Here is a 17,348-nt window from a genome sequence, read left to right as displayed (position 1 = left end):
CACTAATGATTAAAGCCGCTCCACTCTGTTCAGTGTGATGAGCCATGCTCCAACAAAAACAGTGGCCTGAAAATGTTGGGCATTGTCCCGGAGCATGACTTGGCTCACGTTCTCGCACAGGACTTCTTTACCCTTTTTTATTTTTAGAAAAGAAGCAGTGAATAAAAAACACGCTTTTACATTCATTTTCAGCACAGTAATGCAGTACTGAATTATTGTAAACATCCTTTTAAAACAAGCACTCCTACACAGTTAATAAGAACACGTGCCATATTGATGCCTAATGCTGCTCGATAAACACAGCAGAGTTGATTTCCCATGAGTATGGAACAGCAGAACACTGACTATGCCTCAGCTTGAAATTTCAGGTCTATCACAACAGACCCAGTTACTGTGGATCACGCACATGAAAGGAAATAAGTGTGAACAGCATGACATATATCGTGACTTGGAACACACTGCACAAATTGTCAATTTATTCTGCTCATAAAAAAGATGGAACAACAAGCAGATAACAAACATATCAAAAGCAAGGCAAGCACTGATATGGTCTCACATACGGTCCCTAATGTAAGACCCCAGAAACAATCTGCAACTGAGGCTATGGCTACAGCCCAAGGTTGACACCAATGAGAACAATGAATGAGGAGGCTGATGCATTGTCTTTTTCCAGAGACCAACGGGCGAAATCTAATTTGCCATTGTTAAAGATGAAGAAGGCAAACTGAAACTGGCCTTTGTCTATTGGTAACCGTGTTCTAAAAAAGGAGGCCACCTGCCACCTTTGCCACCCGCCAACCGAAGCTTCAGACAAACGAGCAGATTTTTCCAACATCAGGGTTCTAATGCTAATGCATTAAAACTGCTGCTGGTCAGGCAGCACAATGTGCACACCACATCTCTGCAAGCTCCTGACACAGGACTGTGCCCCTATAGGGCTTTAGGCATTGGGTTATTGCATGCCTAAAGCTTACACTGTAATGCTTATGACGGCAAACAAATGAAACCACTTCAGAAGCACCCACCTGGTACAAATCAGTGAACCAGTGCAAGCAAGCATTACAAATATCTCGATGTAACTTTGGACATTGAGCTAACCTAATCACAAGTTTCGACCAAACTCTTCCTGCAGCCAATCAAATGCAAAAATATGAAGTGACCCGGGTGAGACTCCTTGGGCGGCGGAACGGCAGCCGGGTTGAGGCAGAGAGGCAAGCGCATGTTCTGCGCCTGGTCCCACGGATGCACCAGGACCAGGCAGATCCTACTGGTCAGGGCCCAGTCGGCCACCTTGCGCCATGTGCCGCCGCACAGGCAGAGCGTGAAGCAGACCAGCACACCTCCATCAGCGTCTCGGCGCAGCCTGGCGTGCACCCGGAAAGCGCAGTCTGCCAGCTGGGAGCAGTCACTGCGAAGAACCAGCTCCTCGCCGCACACCAATCGTGATTCGGCGCCAACCAGGCCCGTGATGTAGCAGAAGGCGAACCCGGCTGGCGCAATGGAGGACGCTTTCTTGGTAACGTCGTGTGACACCGCCTGCCGCGACTCGGCTGCCGCCGCGGAGTTCGTCGCCATATTTGAGGGGGCCCTCGCGCAATCTTCAGCACTGGACGTCGCCTCGGCCGTCGGCGGGGCTGAGTCGGACTGGGTCTTTTTGCGTTGCCTGGCGACCATCGAGTCCACCTTCTCCAGCAACTGCACCTCGGTGAGCGACGTCAAGGCACCGTCGGCGCTCTTCGCGGCCTTGCGGCGATCTCCCCTGGCCGCGAAGCCACCGCGACTTATCAGCGAAGTTTCTGCTGAAGGGACTCCGGAGGATCCGATGGACGCCGAGAGGATGGAACTGCCGGGGTTATCTTGGAGGAGGGACCTGATAGCGGCGACGATCAGAGGCTTCTCCCTGCCCGCGTTCTCAGCCGAAGGAACTCTGCGGGCTCCGGAGCGCTTCGTTTTGTCCCCGCCCTTTCCCGAAGCCGATATGCCACGTGAACGGGACCTGGACTGCGTCGCACTCCTGGGAGTGGTGGTAAAGGGCTGTCCTCTGGAGTATGGCCAATCCGCAGCGCGGGCAATGAACCTCGTTGTGGTCGCAGCTACGCACGAAGTGCTCTCTGATGTCGGTCAGCATACCTACGAACGTGCAACCGTGGGATGCACTGGGACAGTGGGCCCGAAATTCATTGACGCCACCGCGGATCGAGTCCAAGGCCTCGACTGAGTGCTCCGCGAAAAGACTGCCATCCACAGGACATACACACTGCTGCTCGGTGATGCTCGGTGAGAACACGTGGCAGCAGGTCGTGAGCCGCTTTGGAAACACCGGCAGTACCCCGCAGAGTGCGCAGCAGAACACGTAGGGAACGCTGTCGACAAAGTCCAGCGGTCGCCAGTCCAAGGGCTCGCCGAAGCCCATCAGCTGCCGCTTGGGACAATGGTGGTGGCTCATAGCGACTCTCGGCAACGGCCAGAAGGTTCTTCGCGAGGCCTCTCCGTACCAAGGGTGCTATGCTAAAGCACCAAAAAGACAAATAAATGGCGGCGCCACGTTGCCGCGGACGTAGTGTAGTGCTTCGAGTTTGACGCGACGACGACGGCGACGACGAAAAAGACGGCGGCGCAGGCAGTTCTATGAAAGCCGCAACACGCGCGATATGACCTCTTTCCGAGATTATGTTATAGTCGGCAACGGTGATCAGCCGCTTAACACAAATTCAGCATAGCTTCAAGGCATTTTGAGAATTTCGAAAACATACCAGGCCCCAATTAGGCCATATACTAAGCATGCCACTAAATAGTATGGACAACGATGAAAAAGAAGTGGTTGCGTTTAACGCCCGCGATCATCCTCCATGTTAATATTGTTCTGATATCTGCACTACTACTCAATGACGTGTTTTCCTTCCACCTTTCCATATGTTATTGGTCTGTCCTTTCTTTGAGGATGCACGTCATTTGAAGACAGACAACTCTTAGTCGCCAACTGAAAGTGCTCACGTGAACATGCTCTGTTACTCTAGCTACACAGCACACAGTTCTCTGTTAACAAGTTAACGCGTTCATGGTGATAAAACCTTAGGTGCCAATCCTACCTTCGTAGCTAATGAGAGAATAAACAGCAGATAAAAACTCTGCTGTTTGGTATATATCTGAATATGCAATGCTTAATGCATGACAGCAAGCACATAGAGCCAGTGAGAGGGAGTGCCTTATGACAGAATGAATAAAAAAGAGAACACTTTTCTTTTTTCTGCACCCTACATTACACTTATGACATACACGTGGCTTTGGTGACATGCCAGTTCCATCACTGTATTTGCAATGAGACTGCCTGGGATGGTTCTGTCCATTCACTCGCAGCAGCATGTTACTACTTATACGGAGTGGATGATGCGAGCTGACTCGAGAAACAAAAAATAAAGTTGTTATTGTTGGCCGCTGGTGAAATGGCACATGCCCACATTGGGGAACTGGCCAGGGTGCGTTGCAAATTCAAACAATAGAGACACATAGATGTTATTAAGGCAGCTAATTATTAGTAAAATTTTGAGTTAACTGTAAAGTAAAAACTAGCTCGCTCACTGCCTGCGGCATTTCACTAGTTATGGGGTGCTCTCTCTTCTGCTGCAAACGTGCAGCAGCCACAAATGCTTGCAAATGGGAAAGAGACAAAAAGGGTAATAGGGAAGGGTTTGAACAGCTGAAACAGCTTCATCTGCCTTGCACTGAAACAGTGAAGGAGCTCAAGAGGTAACCTGCCATCTAGCAATGAAAACGAAAACAAAAAAAAAAGAGAAAATGGAGCCACGAAACCTCCAAGAACAGTTCAGTGAAGACCGTCATGCATTACTGTAACTACCTGTAATGCCTTACCATCATTCATTACTGTAATTAGGTATCTAATTATAGCAAGATTCCCTATAGAATTAAGATTCCCGTCTCTAGTCACTACTGTAATTAGGTACAGTCGGGGACAAAAGTCTCCGGACCATGTGTTCCTCAAACGAAGCTTATAGCTCTACTGTTAGACAGCGGCTGGTGACCACACTTGTGGAGATGAAAGAACAAAAAATTAACTTTTACCTAAACAACTGTGGTAACCAGCCGCCGACTAATAGCAGAGCCATAGCCTTCGTTAGAGGAACACGTGGTCCGGAGACTTTTGTCCGCGACTGTACCTAATTACAGTAGTGACTAGAGACGGGAATCTTCAGGCCCTATAAAGGCGTGTGACAAAATATTGTTATACAGCAGCATGATGAGGAACGGGACGACATGATAGATGCGATGACATTCCAGTAAATGCCAGCTGAAAGTGGGCATGTCTTCAATTCTCAACCCCACTACCAGTTCATGACAATAGTAGATGACCAAACAGACGTTTGATGGTAAGTTTGAACTGTCCAGGCAAGTCGGGAAGATCGCTGAAGCCACAGGTGTTACACCAACTAGCAACTCCAGTCACGATAAAAACAGCCGCCCTTTTTTGGCAAATAGCTTCAGATTCTCCCTCTCCTTTCCCACTTCGTCTTCTTTCTCATAATTGATATTACTCCGAGCGAATGCAGTAACAATAAAGATTGAAGCAAGGATGACTCCACAGGAGATAGGATACAACCATGGAAAAGGTCAAGACCAAGAAACAAGGGCAGGAATGTGTAAATAATAGCAAGGCAAAGAGAATATATTTTGTGGAAGAAAGTTCATTAAACACAGCTAGGTTGAACACAACCAGCACAACTAATCGAGGTGCAAACAATTAGGAAGAAAAATGGGCTGCACGCCTTGAACGAAACACCCTGAGACAGCCATGTGTGGTGCTGAGGAAAATGCCAGCGGCATGAGTACCAAGGCAGGAATTGTACAACAGCCCTGCATGCCACATTCAGGGTGCACACAACCTAAGTTGGTCAGCTATGTAGCAATAAGGACCGTTATAAAAAATAGCAGAAAGATTATTCAACTTCTTGTAAGTGCTAATGGGAATACAACTAGGAAAAGAGCTGTCACAAAAAAAAAAAATGCAGCGCCAACAGCCCATACATATGTCATTGTGCCTCTACACAATTCCTGTACAATTCAGTTCACAGCGGCCTGCAGCATAGCAAAAGTAAGGTTTACTTTTTTTTTTGCTAATAACTGGCAAAAGCGGTCAGACAGCTGTGACAGAATGCCTACTGCACCCATAACAATTAAGCCTTCCATGCCCAACATTCGTGGACAAAAATTTTCGAAAATTTTAAGGTACGCTATGGAAATATCGTAGGTAATGATCCATTCTTCGGATGTGTAGCAAAATATTTCTTTTAAAGTTTTTCCATCACTCACATTGAGCAGTAAAGGCTGCTATATAAAACAGAAGAGGAACACTTTAGAACATAGCAAAAACGTTAAGAGAAAAAAAATGGAGGCTTGCCGATGGGAGATCTGCGGATATATATTGATTGTTATAGTGAAATCTTAGAATATATGAAAAAATTGCATTCATAAACACTTTCCCGCTCAAAAATGCACTCAAAAATGCTTCCTTGGGTAGTCAACTTGCACCACAGACACATGCCACAATCCCGCCAACTCGCAGCTCACGCACAGGACTCGTTTAAGCTCAACAATTTTTTGCTGGACATGGAACATTACCAAAAAGACGTTGAAATCATCTACCACGCTCAGATCCATCATGACCCTGAGGAACTCCTGGCCAGAGATGGACTTCAGCCTAATTTTTTTGCCGTCCAAGTAATGGCAGACAACATAAAGTAACGGCTGAGAAACACATTTAAGCGGACGCTACAGCCCACTCATGCTCCCTCTCCCACTCTGGCCAACACTCAACAACAGACCACCCACAAAAGCGACAACACCCAGGAACGAACACAGCCTCCCCCCGCTAGGACCCAGGACACCTCCACACAGTTCACTCCAGAGACTCGCGACGCTGGCACACAGACGGAAACCGTGGATCCCACACCAGCGGAACAGCACGTAGGAATCCCACCGGAAGTAGCCACTAAACAACAAAGCCACCACTTCACACAGACACCTACGCGATTAGTGACGCACACTAGCACTCATATTTTCACCGACGCGGACCTCGACACCGATACCACCCCCAAACGGAAGTCCCCTAAACACACAACACCCGTCAAGAGGTCCACTCGGCACAAGCGTAGATGACTTACGCCTGGCAGCACCAGTCGCCCCGAACCCAAAAGACGAATTTTCCTGGTCGCCAGAAAACTAGCCACTAAACAAACTAACTACCGATTCCACCTACACACTTACAAATCCTACTCGCAGCACAGGACAATACCCAAAGGACTTCGAGTTAATGTTAGGTGCTCCCTCGGTGCGCTCAGCCCTGAACTCCTCGCTCGATGGGAAAAGGTTTCAAATGACGCATCCCTTTCATTCATAGCTATTTTAAAAGAACATTGTCAAGAGCAGTTAAATTCCCTCGACGATCAACTTAGTAAGATAGAACTAAATTCGGACGAAAGCCAGGCACTAGCAGATTTTGTAGCCAGAAAGGAACGCAAGCTGCACGATAAACAACAGCGTAAACAAATTAGAGATAAATTTCCGCTAGATACCAATACATCTGGACAGTTTTACAACCGCCCGCCAATTTCGATACAGACAAAAGATACGCCTTTTCCGCCGCAGGACACTGACAGCAACATTGTCGATATTTCCAAATCCCTAAGTGATAGCGACAAACAGATTCTAAAGCGTAGCCTTACATTTTGTCCAACTAACAATAATTTTAACGAGTATGAACTTCACAGAGATCTCACAGAATTTGCGCGAAGATTGCGAATTAAGGAATTCTTTACCGAAAAAACGAACACCCCGATTCTTAACCTAGCTCTTTCCTGTAACACGTGGTCAACACGTGCTCACCCTACTGAAGTAACCAGCCTTAATCCCATCCCTCTCAAAGTCGAAAGCACGTGGACGCCGGAAGCGCAGCAGAGTGCCGAATTAGACTTGTACATTAAATCTGTCTCGAAAGAAATTATAGACCAAACAAAGCAAGCTCGAAAACGCAGAAACGTTACCCCCAACGGAACAGGCTACTCTGAACCACTTAGCTTCTAGAACCGATATAGTCATTAAGCCTGCAGACAAAGGAGGTAGCATAGTTATCCTGCCGGCCAAAAAATACAAAAAAGAAGCTTTCAGGCAACTCAACAACCCTTGTCATTATAGGAAATTAGATTCAGATCCCACTTCAGAGTTCTGCAAATTGATTCTGAACAAACTGGCAAACTTATTATCAAGGGAACTAATCACGCAGTCCGACTACCACTTCTTAAATCCGCTAAACAAACAGGCAGGACGCTTTTACCTACTTCCCAAAATCCATAAGGTTTCCGCAGAAGACTTGTTTACCGCAGATATCCCCAGCACACCTATCGTTTCAAACAATAACACGCCCACAGAGAACTTATCAATTTTTCTGAACAACTATCTTGCAGATATTCCCACCCACCTCCCTTCCTTTGTCGAGGATACACCGCACTTTCTCCGCATAATAGAGTCTCTGAATGACGCTTCCATTATCCCAGCAGATAGCATACTTGTCACACTTGACGTCGCCGCTTTGTACACACATATTCCCATAAATGAAGGTATCGATGCGCTCTCCAGAATTTTAACTCAAAGTCCTCACCCCCACAAAACTGAAGTGCACCTCACGCTACTTGAATTGGTACTAACACTCAACTACTTCGAACTCGATTCTTCTTACTACCTTCAAGTATTTGGAACAAGCATGGGCACTCCCTTCGCACCCACCTACGCGAACATTTTTATGGGGCTACTAGAATCTAAACTTCTAAATTCATTTCTAAAAAAACCACTTATATACCTGCGTTACATAGACGACATTTTCATGATATGGGAGCATGGGGCTGAGACCCTGAAGGCATTCGTCACACATTTCAATTCATGCCACTCCAGCATTAAATTCACCTTCAACTCCTCGAAAACGCAAGTCAATTTCCTTGACACCACTGTCGATTTAGAAAATAGCAAGCTCAAAACCACACTTTACAGGAAGCCTACTGACCGACAGCAATACTTAGATTTCACTAGCCATCACCCAAGACATTGCAAACAAGGTATATTCATAGGACAGGCAACGAGACAGAAGAATATGTAGCGACGACGACGACTACCTGAAACAACTCCACTCGCTAAAAAACACACTAATCACCAGAAACCATCCACAGACAACCCTTAATAATGCGTTCCAACGAGCAACCACTTTGAAACGAGATGTAGTTCTTAAAAAACGAACAAAAGCTAACAGTCAACGACCTCCTGCACTTATAACGAAATACTCAAATGCGCTTCCAAACATAAACAATATTCTGCGGAAATACCACCCCATTTTAACTGGTAACGACCGTCTCAAGAAAATATTTTCCCAACGCACCAAGGGTAACATACAGACGCAACACAAACCTGAAGGACATTCTGGTGCATGCTAGGCTCGGTAAGAAACCACCACCAACAGTAACTTCATGCTCTCGACCTAGATGCAAGACATGCAAACATTTACAAAGGGACACTACGGTTAAAAGTATGGCAAGCGATTTCAGTTTCGATATAAAGACCAGTTTTGACTGCACATCGTCCAATATTATCTACATGCTCCAGTGCTCCTTCTGCCAGAAACAATATATCGGAGAAACCGGGCAAACAATGAGTGCCAGATAAACGGGCACCGGGCTGACACAACACGGAATGAACAGAAGGCAGTGTCAACCCATTTTAATCAATGCCATCACAAATTCGATGAACTCAAATTGTTCATTCTTCAGTCAGGCTTCAAATCGACTAGGGACAGAAAATACAGAGAAGCATTCCTAATCCACAAATTTAAAACACTGCAACCAACAGGGATTAACATGTCCAGAGGAAACCTGGAATCTCTCAGGTACATTCCAGGGTTAGCATAATTTTAAATTAACAAATGTCTTGCACGTGGTCAGACCATTTCCTAGAACCTCGCATAAGCATATTATCGCTCTTTGCACCCTTCCCACATCATATCTTCCACCACATTTCCGGCCTTCTCATCCTCTCCCTTTGTTCACCTTTTTTTTTTCTTCTTTTCCCCTAATCCCTTACTATCAGTTCTCGGAAACCATGACATTCCTGTTACCCCCCTCCGCCCCCACCTTTTGGCTTTCTCTGAACTCGAGCCTTTTCCCCACCCCCTGCCTTAATTGTCCTTCCTTAGAAATGACCCCCCCCCCCCCCCCCTTTCTTTCACCTTCCAGTGCCAGCCTATTTTGTTTGCCTTGTTCTCATTTCCCTGTGCCCTGCTGACTAATCCTCTTATCTGAGTTTCACAGGTCCACCCAGCGCCTCCCCCCCGTCGCAGCCCCTTCAAAGCCTTTGTTCATTACCCCCCCCCCCCCCCCCCCCCCCCCGAATATAAGTTTAAACGAATCAAGATTCACCTCCCTCCCCTTCCTGACACGCATCCCCTCTCACACCAATTTCCTTCCCCCACCCGGGGCCTTCCTCCTCGGAGCGAAGGCCCTATTTAATCCCTGCCAATGATGAACGCTTTGCCCAGACGAAGACAAGTCCTCTTGTCGAAACGTTGGCTCAAGCAACCTGAGGTTTTCCCCTCCCTTGTTCATTTTGTGATCGCCAAGGACCATCTACCACACCCTCTCTCTACCATGGACTTTGTCCAGAACTGTTAGGTATGTTGATGAAAGCTGTATTGTCACTGTAACTGTCAGCAACTAAACATAACCAAAAGTTATGCAAGCTCCCCTACGAAACTGAATTGCGGAAATTCAGTTTGCGGGAACGGCATCGTTACTTGATTACAATTACATATCTCATACGCGCAACATATGCAACAGCAGAACGGTTGAGGACGCAATCGATCTCGAAGCTGCGTTCCTTTAGCGATTTGACCCGTCCTTGCCTTCGAACTAGGCAATCAATGCTTGGTACCAGCCGCAAGACTGACGTGCTCCCAATAACCTTTTCTCCGCTGATCGTTTCTTCTTTTTTTTTTTCTGCCGATTCTCGACGTCGCTCAGCTGCCAAGGCTCGTGCCGCGCGCAGCCTTGCCCCGTCTTGTATGTGTTTACTTTTTTCTTCGCGTGTTTTTCCGCTTCGAGCCCATTTAAACGAGCCGCGCTCGCGCTGCTACATGCCGGAAGGCGCGAGACGGCAGGCATGCAGAGAGCGTCGTCAACGACAGCAAAAAACCGGACCACCGCCGCTCTCCACTGCACAAGCGCGAGCGCGCGCGTTGGAAAGGTGCGTCGATCTGGGCTCCATCAAGGCGCGCACGTCAAAAGCCGCGGCACGTCCCGGCACCAACATTGGCCCGCCTTTTCTTCCGACAGGCATCGCGAAACCCGCTTCCTCGTCGTGCAAAGCGCAGCTGATGATCTTCCCCTCCCCCACTTGACGGGAGAGAAAAGCATCGCCAGCACGGACTCCGCAAGGTCCGTCGCCCCTGGACGTTTTTGCTTTGTATGAAGAAGAAAGACGGGGAGGGAGCGGATTTGACGCGCGTTTTCCTTTTCTTTAAAGCGCTTCTCTTCGGAAATTTTGCGTGCGCATTTCACTCGCTGCCGCAGATTTCTCGAGAAGAATACGCAGCAACAACAAAAAAAAAGACACAACTACCATTTATAAAATTTTTCCTTTAGGTAATAACAGTGACATACCCAATGACTTACCTCGATACGCGGTCGGTTCCTCCACCGCTCACCTTTCGGACGAACGTCCGCGCGATAGTGGATTGCCTTTGTTGCGCGATCGGAGGCTTCGGAAACTTCACGAACTCCTCACCTGAACCGTCGCATGCACAGAAACGTTGCCTGCTGGCGGCTGTGCAGGTGGAAAGGCACGAATCGTGTCGCGAGATGCACTCACCAATGTGAATAATATTGTTTTGCCTCTCAGTCGACGAAAGACGCCGAAACGAAACAAAAACGCAAAACTATAAAATTGTTGTTGCCAGACGAGCCTTATTATGCTCGCTAAAATTACTTTAGAAAAAGAAACAGTCAGTAACCTACGATCGTGTGTATAATATGCTTTTACTAAACACTGAATGATGTAAACAAACTATGGCTTATGATGCTGAAACTAAGTCAATACGTAGGATAACAAAATTAGGTTTCAATTCTCGAAACTGGAACCGAAACCAAAACATTTTTTTTCTCCACAAAAAGAGGCGAGTTAAACTGATTATTCTCTTATGTGGGTGAACAAATGGAAAACAATAGTTTATGGTTTATGGGGATTTAACGTCCTAAAGCGACTCAGGCTATGAGAAAAAATGGAGTGAATGGGTGAGGTGCGTTTCCGCTGTCAACGCAAAGAGCCATGGGAAAATCGTCTGCCAGCTACTTCCGGTTCCAAATTGCTCAACTGATTACATGTTTCGCCCTATTCACCGCGAAAGTTGACATCGTTTGTGCGATAAATAACTCTTGGTACTAGTCACTGATTGCACTGAAGCATCGAAAGAGAAGCCCGTACTACGTATCTGCATGACCTGAGCGCTGACATGGACAATCTAGAGAGGTAAGCGTATTTTTTCATGGTTGATATATGCCGGCCGCCGTATAGTTGTGCATATGCGCTGAAGATGATTTCGTGTGCGTTTCGACATGTTTAGCGCATAAGTCATTATACAGCCGTTCTTTGCCGCACTTTGATAAACTGCAATCTGTGCAGCTGATTAGAATCTCGTATTTTCCTGACAGCGTGTAGAGCCGCCAGTGTGCTAGCAGACGACCCATATATGCCACTGCGCGCGGCGCGCGTCTCAGCACATCGCATGGTGCAGTCATAAATCGCCTTGTCGCCTATTTGTTATTCCAGATGCAGTGCAGGTGGCATTTCATGTGAGAACACGCAGGAACACGCCGCAAAGGAGAGTAGAGGCGCTATAGATTATAAATGCCACGCTGTGTTGTACGGAGCTGCGTGAATAAAATGAAATGGCTCGCCCGCGTGTTCCGGAGCAGAAATATTTTATCGCGTACTTACTGCTTTCAGTGATCCGTTGGAAATACGTTGCATGAAGTCAAGGTCACCACGTTACTTACTTCAATCGCATGTGTGATTAGCCCTGCGCTGCGCAACGTACCATATATTAGAGCGAAAAGTGCGTTAGGTACCAGGCTCCTTTCGTCACCCTAAAATCACAACTGCGGCCGGCTACAAGGCGAATCAACTTGCAGACTGCGCATGAGCACCGCTAGGCAGAGGCCCGACTCTCCTGCGGTCGGAGCGGCGAGGCGCGCGCTGTGACGTCATTTCTGGCGCATGCGCAGAACTGCGCCTGTTGGAGGTACGCGAAACGGCGAAAGTGTGGCCAATGCTCTCGCTACAAAAATTGCTATGCATGCAGCACGAAATATTGTACGAAAGCACGGTTTTTGCTCCTGAATACCACCACCACATACCTCGGAGCGGAACTGAGGTGTCCACCGACCCAGGGAGACGCGCCTTTCCTTTCCTCAAAATGAATGGGGTCTACAACGTAGTCAACGCTATAGTGTACTAGAATAGTCAACACCAACGAATGCCGGCAGCCTATAGCTTCAGTGCCGTGTTTCCAGCTGCCACAACACTGTCAACGCCAACACATGCAGCGCACATCTCAGAGCCAAAATCGGCATCGTATCCGGCGTATGCACTCTGCATTGGCTTATGTATATGATGAGAATTAGCGTCTTGCCTGTCATCAAAACACAGTTGTTTACGGTTTTACGACAGAAAAGTCAGTATTCCGGTGCGTTTTACCGCGGCCGGTGTACGTACGCTGACCTCATTTTGAAATGCACCACCATTTCCTTCCGCGCTCACCTTTTCCCGTATTCGGGACGAAAGACTCGGCACAGATCAGTTCACCGAACTCCGACTACTGTTCAAGTTCGTGTGGCGGAAGACGTTCGAGAACTGTACGAATTCGAAACCACGCGGGCGCAGAATTTCGGCATCACAATTTAACACGCTCCCTTTAAGCTTGAATTTCGTTTTGTGTGATCAAGTTTCCTCTCCTGCAGTTTCAATTAATAAGGTTCCACTGTACACACGATATGGCGGCGAGTGCAAACGAGGTCCGAAAAATCGAGCAGTCAGTTGCGGTGCGGCCGAAATTTCAGGCGCTCGTATACAATTGGCTCCATGGGCCAGGGCGCGAATAATCAAACATGTCCGAAAAATCAGCCGTCCGAATTCTCGGTTGTCGACTGTAATCATTTCCCTGCAAGTACTTGGACCTCTTGATGCGTGCCGCCTCGAGTGGCCCGGTCTGCGGCCTCATATCCTACCAAGCCTGTCCACAAAATTTTGTCTTCTAGTGATGTCCTTGTCATTCATTTTCACAATCCGACAGACTTGCCTGCTAACTTCCCCTTCCTGGAAGGACATGCACATGGGTTGGGAGTCAAATGATTGTTCTTTTTATGCCAATTTGATTTGCCTCTAGAGATTATTTGCTAATGCGACTCCTACCACTAGAATTTGGTCACACTTCTCCAGTGAAATAAACGTAAATGACATAGGTATGCAACCATTTATTAAAAGACAGCATCAATACAACTATGACTGGTCACACATTCCAGGTCATGTCAATTCGATGATGGTAAGACTTCGTCGTATTGTAAAATGAAGTGAACCGCCAGTTGACTATGTGTTGGATTGAAACCTACAGGTGGCAGCACTGCCACAGTAAGACGCAAACCGCAGCTTTTAAAAACCAAGCACTAGTAAAAAAAATAGTGGCCTTCCCTCTGAAAATAAATCTGCTTCTGCATTAAGGAAGGCTACATGCTGCTCTAACTTCTTTTTGCAATAACTTGCAGGTTATCAACAGGTTAAAGAAAGACAAGAAGTATACTGGGTGTTTCATCGAACACTTTAAAAAATTTTCAGAAAAAGGCTTTTTGGGGCAAAAATATGGCTTTTGCGGCATATTAGTACCAGTGTTGGCGGACTCCAGAAGACCGGTGAATCGTCTTAGATAGTAAGCTGGTTAACTAATGATCAGTAATTAACTTTCGAGCTAGTAGAGTTAGGTGCCTAACTGTAATTAGAGATTTGTATCTGGTCATTAGTAATAGCCATATCAGTTTTTAGAATTTCGAAAACGCAATTACCCTCGCCACTGTGGCTCGACAAAGTTTGGCTGCATTGTGCAAAAATACATAAAATACATGCGTTTTTAAGCATGCAAGAAAAGCAACCGCTTAAGTGCACATAACTAGTTGAAAAAGACAAATTTTGTTGAGCCACAGTGCCGAGGGTAATTGCGCTTTTGAAATTCTAAAAACTGATATGGCTGTTACCAACAACCAGCTACAGACCTCTAATTGCAACCAGGCTCTAATAGTTAAGAAGTTAATTATTAGAAATTAGTTAACCAGATTACAAGTTAGGATGATTCACCGGTCTTCCGGTGTCCGCCAGGCCTGGCAGTACCATGCCGCAAAAGCCATACTAAAAAGCCTATTTTTGAAAAATTTTGAAAGTGTTCGCTGTAACACCTGGTATATACGACACCACAAAGCTGCTACCAAGATCAATAAAAACTTTCAGCATGCCATAGCACAGCAGAAAGAAATGTGGCGATTTTGTTACAGAATACAATTTCACGACTTGCAAGTGCACACCTGAAAACACCCACCTAAGGTGTATCCAACAAAACTTCAATATTTTACCAGCCAGGTACAGGCAAGTGTTTAACATAAATTATGCACAGTCGAAGGTCAGAGCCGATTATTCCGGCCACAAGTGCTCGGAATACTACCACGAAATTGTGTGCTCGAGTTTCCACCATTTGGCTCAACTCTGCAGATGAGTGCAGCCTTTCGCAAAACCCCCTTTCGCAGCAGTGGGGCCCTCTAGCACCCTTGAAAGTTCTAAGATTTGGAAAAGTAACGATGGGCTCCTCTCATCTTTGTAGTGTGGTCGAGAAAAGCAAACCACACTGCATGGCCCAGTAGCAAACCCGATGGGCTGCATATTTCTGACATAGGCTGTAGCTTCTTCTAAATAGTGGACGCGGCTCAGAAGAATGACACAAAGTCAAAGAGTACACACACCAAGGGTTCAGATGTGTAGCAACTCACAGCATAAGCCTTTAATAAAGAGAAAAGCTAAGCAATAATGCAGGCAGCATCAAAACATAGAAGTGTGTGATGAGAGGCTAGTTGGTAACACATTCTGAAGACATAAAACTACGCAGGAGACAGGACACAGAAAAGATGCAGACAGGACGAGCGTAGACAGGAGCAGACAGGACTACGCTCGTCCTGTCTGCATCTTTTCTGTGTCCTGTCGTGTCCTGTCTCCTGCGTAGTTTTATGTCTTCACAATCAAAACATAGGGAAACCCTTGCTGTCATTTTATCTCCCTAAGCCCCACCTACGGCTATAAGGGATGCCCTGATGAAGGTCTCTTGATCAATTCCAACTGCTAGCGGTCCTCAAAACCCATAGATTTATAGCACAGAAGTGTTCTGCCCTTTGGCCCATAGTAAATATGCAGTAGCGATTGTAAGCTCAGTAGAAGAGCAACACAGTCAACGTGCAAACGTGGCCAGTGCCGTTAATATTTCAGCCTGAAATGTTGCCTCACCCAAACTCTAGTGGAGGTCTTTTGTGCGTTTTTGGATCTGATGCTCCAAAATTTATTTATGAACAACAATTAATTTCTCAACAGTAGTGAGCCAGCCTGCAAACAAGTCAGTGACGTGCACATCATGCATGCTTGCAAAAAAAAGAACGAGCTTGTTGATGGCAAAATTTTGATGTCAAATGGTTTGGTTTGGTTTATGGGGTTTAACGTCCCAAAGCAACTCAGGCTATGAGAGACGCCGTAGTGAAGGGCTCCGGAAATTTCGACCACCTGGGGTTCTTTAACTTGCACTGACATCGCAGAGTACACGGGCCTCTAGAATTTTGCCTTCATCGAAATTCAACCGCCGTGGCCGGGATCGAACTCGCGTCTTTCGGGTCAGCAGCCGAGCACCGTAACCACTGAGCCACCGCGGCGGGGCTGATGTCAAATGGCAGTAGTAAAATCAGGACAATACCTATGTATATCATGACACGGTATGTATGAAAGGTCTTGTTCATGCAACAAAGGGTTGTGCTGCAGGAGAACCCTTTGCAGCATTCCTTGTGTACGGAAATAGCAGCAGCAGTTGCATGCGACTGAATGCAAGAGTGCTAGCCTTGCGGCTTTTTTATTCTCACAGGTTCTGCTTGAATATATCACTGTCAACAGATACTACACACGAAATGACTGTCAGCTATGCCCAATGTTAATGCATGGACAACAGAACAGCATATGGCGAATGAAAGTGACAAGACCAACATGACGGCATGTGAAAAGGAAAGATTTGATACGAGACCTTGTGAATTTAACAAGCCACATAATGGTGAAGGCTGCAAATAAAATAAAAATTTGCAAACCAGTGTTTGAAACTTAAGACTTCAAAGGCTCTGTAAAATTAATGAGGTTGCTGTGTACTTAATGAATCCAATGAGTGAGCACCTAAGTAAGAACAGTTCAAAGACAAGTACCCAGGCTGCCAGCAAATGCCAAGATACCCTTCAATGGTGGAGGATGCCGCGTCAGAGCACCCTTGATGACCGAGAGTGCTTTCGAATGAAGGACCTCTTCGTCTACATGACATGTTTTTCTTCACAAATTGATTGCAAAAAGAACCTGAGCAGTGTATGTTTCAGAAAGATGGGTGCAATAGCACAGCATATGAAAATAACATTCACTTCCAACTTGGAGGGTGCAGACAATTTTTTTTAATTGTGCCTTTTTATTCAATTGGTGTTGATGAGACAAAACTCTAATGGACTATAGACACCAAATTTTTGCTTTAATATTTTCTTACTTCAAACGATGCGTTAGACATTCGTATACATGGAGCAGCCTGTGGAATTCGTGTATGACCGCTAAATAATTTATAGTTGAATTTCTTATTGACGCTGTTTCAGTTTCATTAGTCGAACGACGAAACGTATTTAGTGTTTAAGTCACATAAGGCATAAAAAATCGGCCATATAATTGCTGACAGATCATTTTTTGTTATTCCAGGTCTTGGAAGAGGCCGGATTAAATGTCGCAGTGAGTTAAAACTACACATCAGCGATTATATTAACAGTTTTTATAGTGGATCACGTGACAAAAACATCAACTTGACGTCACAGTCGTCGTTCGGTGGATGAAACTGAAACAGCATGAGAGAAAAAAATTAGGATTTAGCGGCTGTAGGCAAACGCCACTCGGCAATCCATGTATTCTAATGTCTGATGCATTGTTTAAAG

The 17,348-nt window shown here is 46.2% G+C and overlaps 1 protein-coding gene, 1 long non-coding RNA gene and 1 pseudogene across 2 annotated transcripts in view; 1 reads left to right on the top strand and 2 right to left on the bottom strand.

Annotated features, from left to right (window-relative positions):
* Positions 1 to 10,941, bottom strand: part of LOC149336100 (uncharacterized) — a 36,519-nt gene extending 25,578 nt beyond the window's left edge. The window contains exon 1 of the mRNA XM_089552581.1: positions 10,918 to 10,941. The gene's annotated coding sequence lies outside the window, so the exon portion shown is untranslated. The remainder of the gene's footprint in view (positions 1 to 10,917) is intronic.
* On the bottom strand, positions 274 to 3,857 carry LOC149336101 (uncharacterized; annotated as a pseudogene).
* A 453-nt stretch (positions 10,942 to 11,394) lies between the features above and the next one.
* LOC149336097 (uncharacterized) overlaps positions 11,395 to 17,348 on the top strand; it is a 49,403-nt gene continuing 43,449 nt past the window's right edge. Inside the window, exon 1 of the long non-coding RNA XR_016284553.1 lies at positions 11,395 to 11,574. This is a non-coding gene — a long non-coding RNA (uncharacterized LOC149336097). The remainder of the gene's footprint in view (positions 11,575 to 17,348) is intronic.

Source organism: Amblyomma mixtum, chromosome 7, assembly GCF_055824585.1.
Source record: "Amblyomma mixtum isolate Tamu chromosome 7, ASM5582458v1, whole genome shotgun sequence".
Lineage (NCBI taxonomy): Eukaryota > Metazoa > Arthropoda > Arachnida > Ixodida > Ixodidae > Amblyomma > Amblyomma mixtum.
The sequence above is the reverse complement of the archived record's forward strand: the minus strand, read 5'-3'. Positions and strand labels throughout refer to the sequence as shown.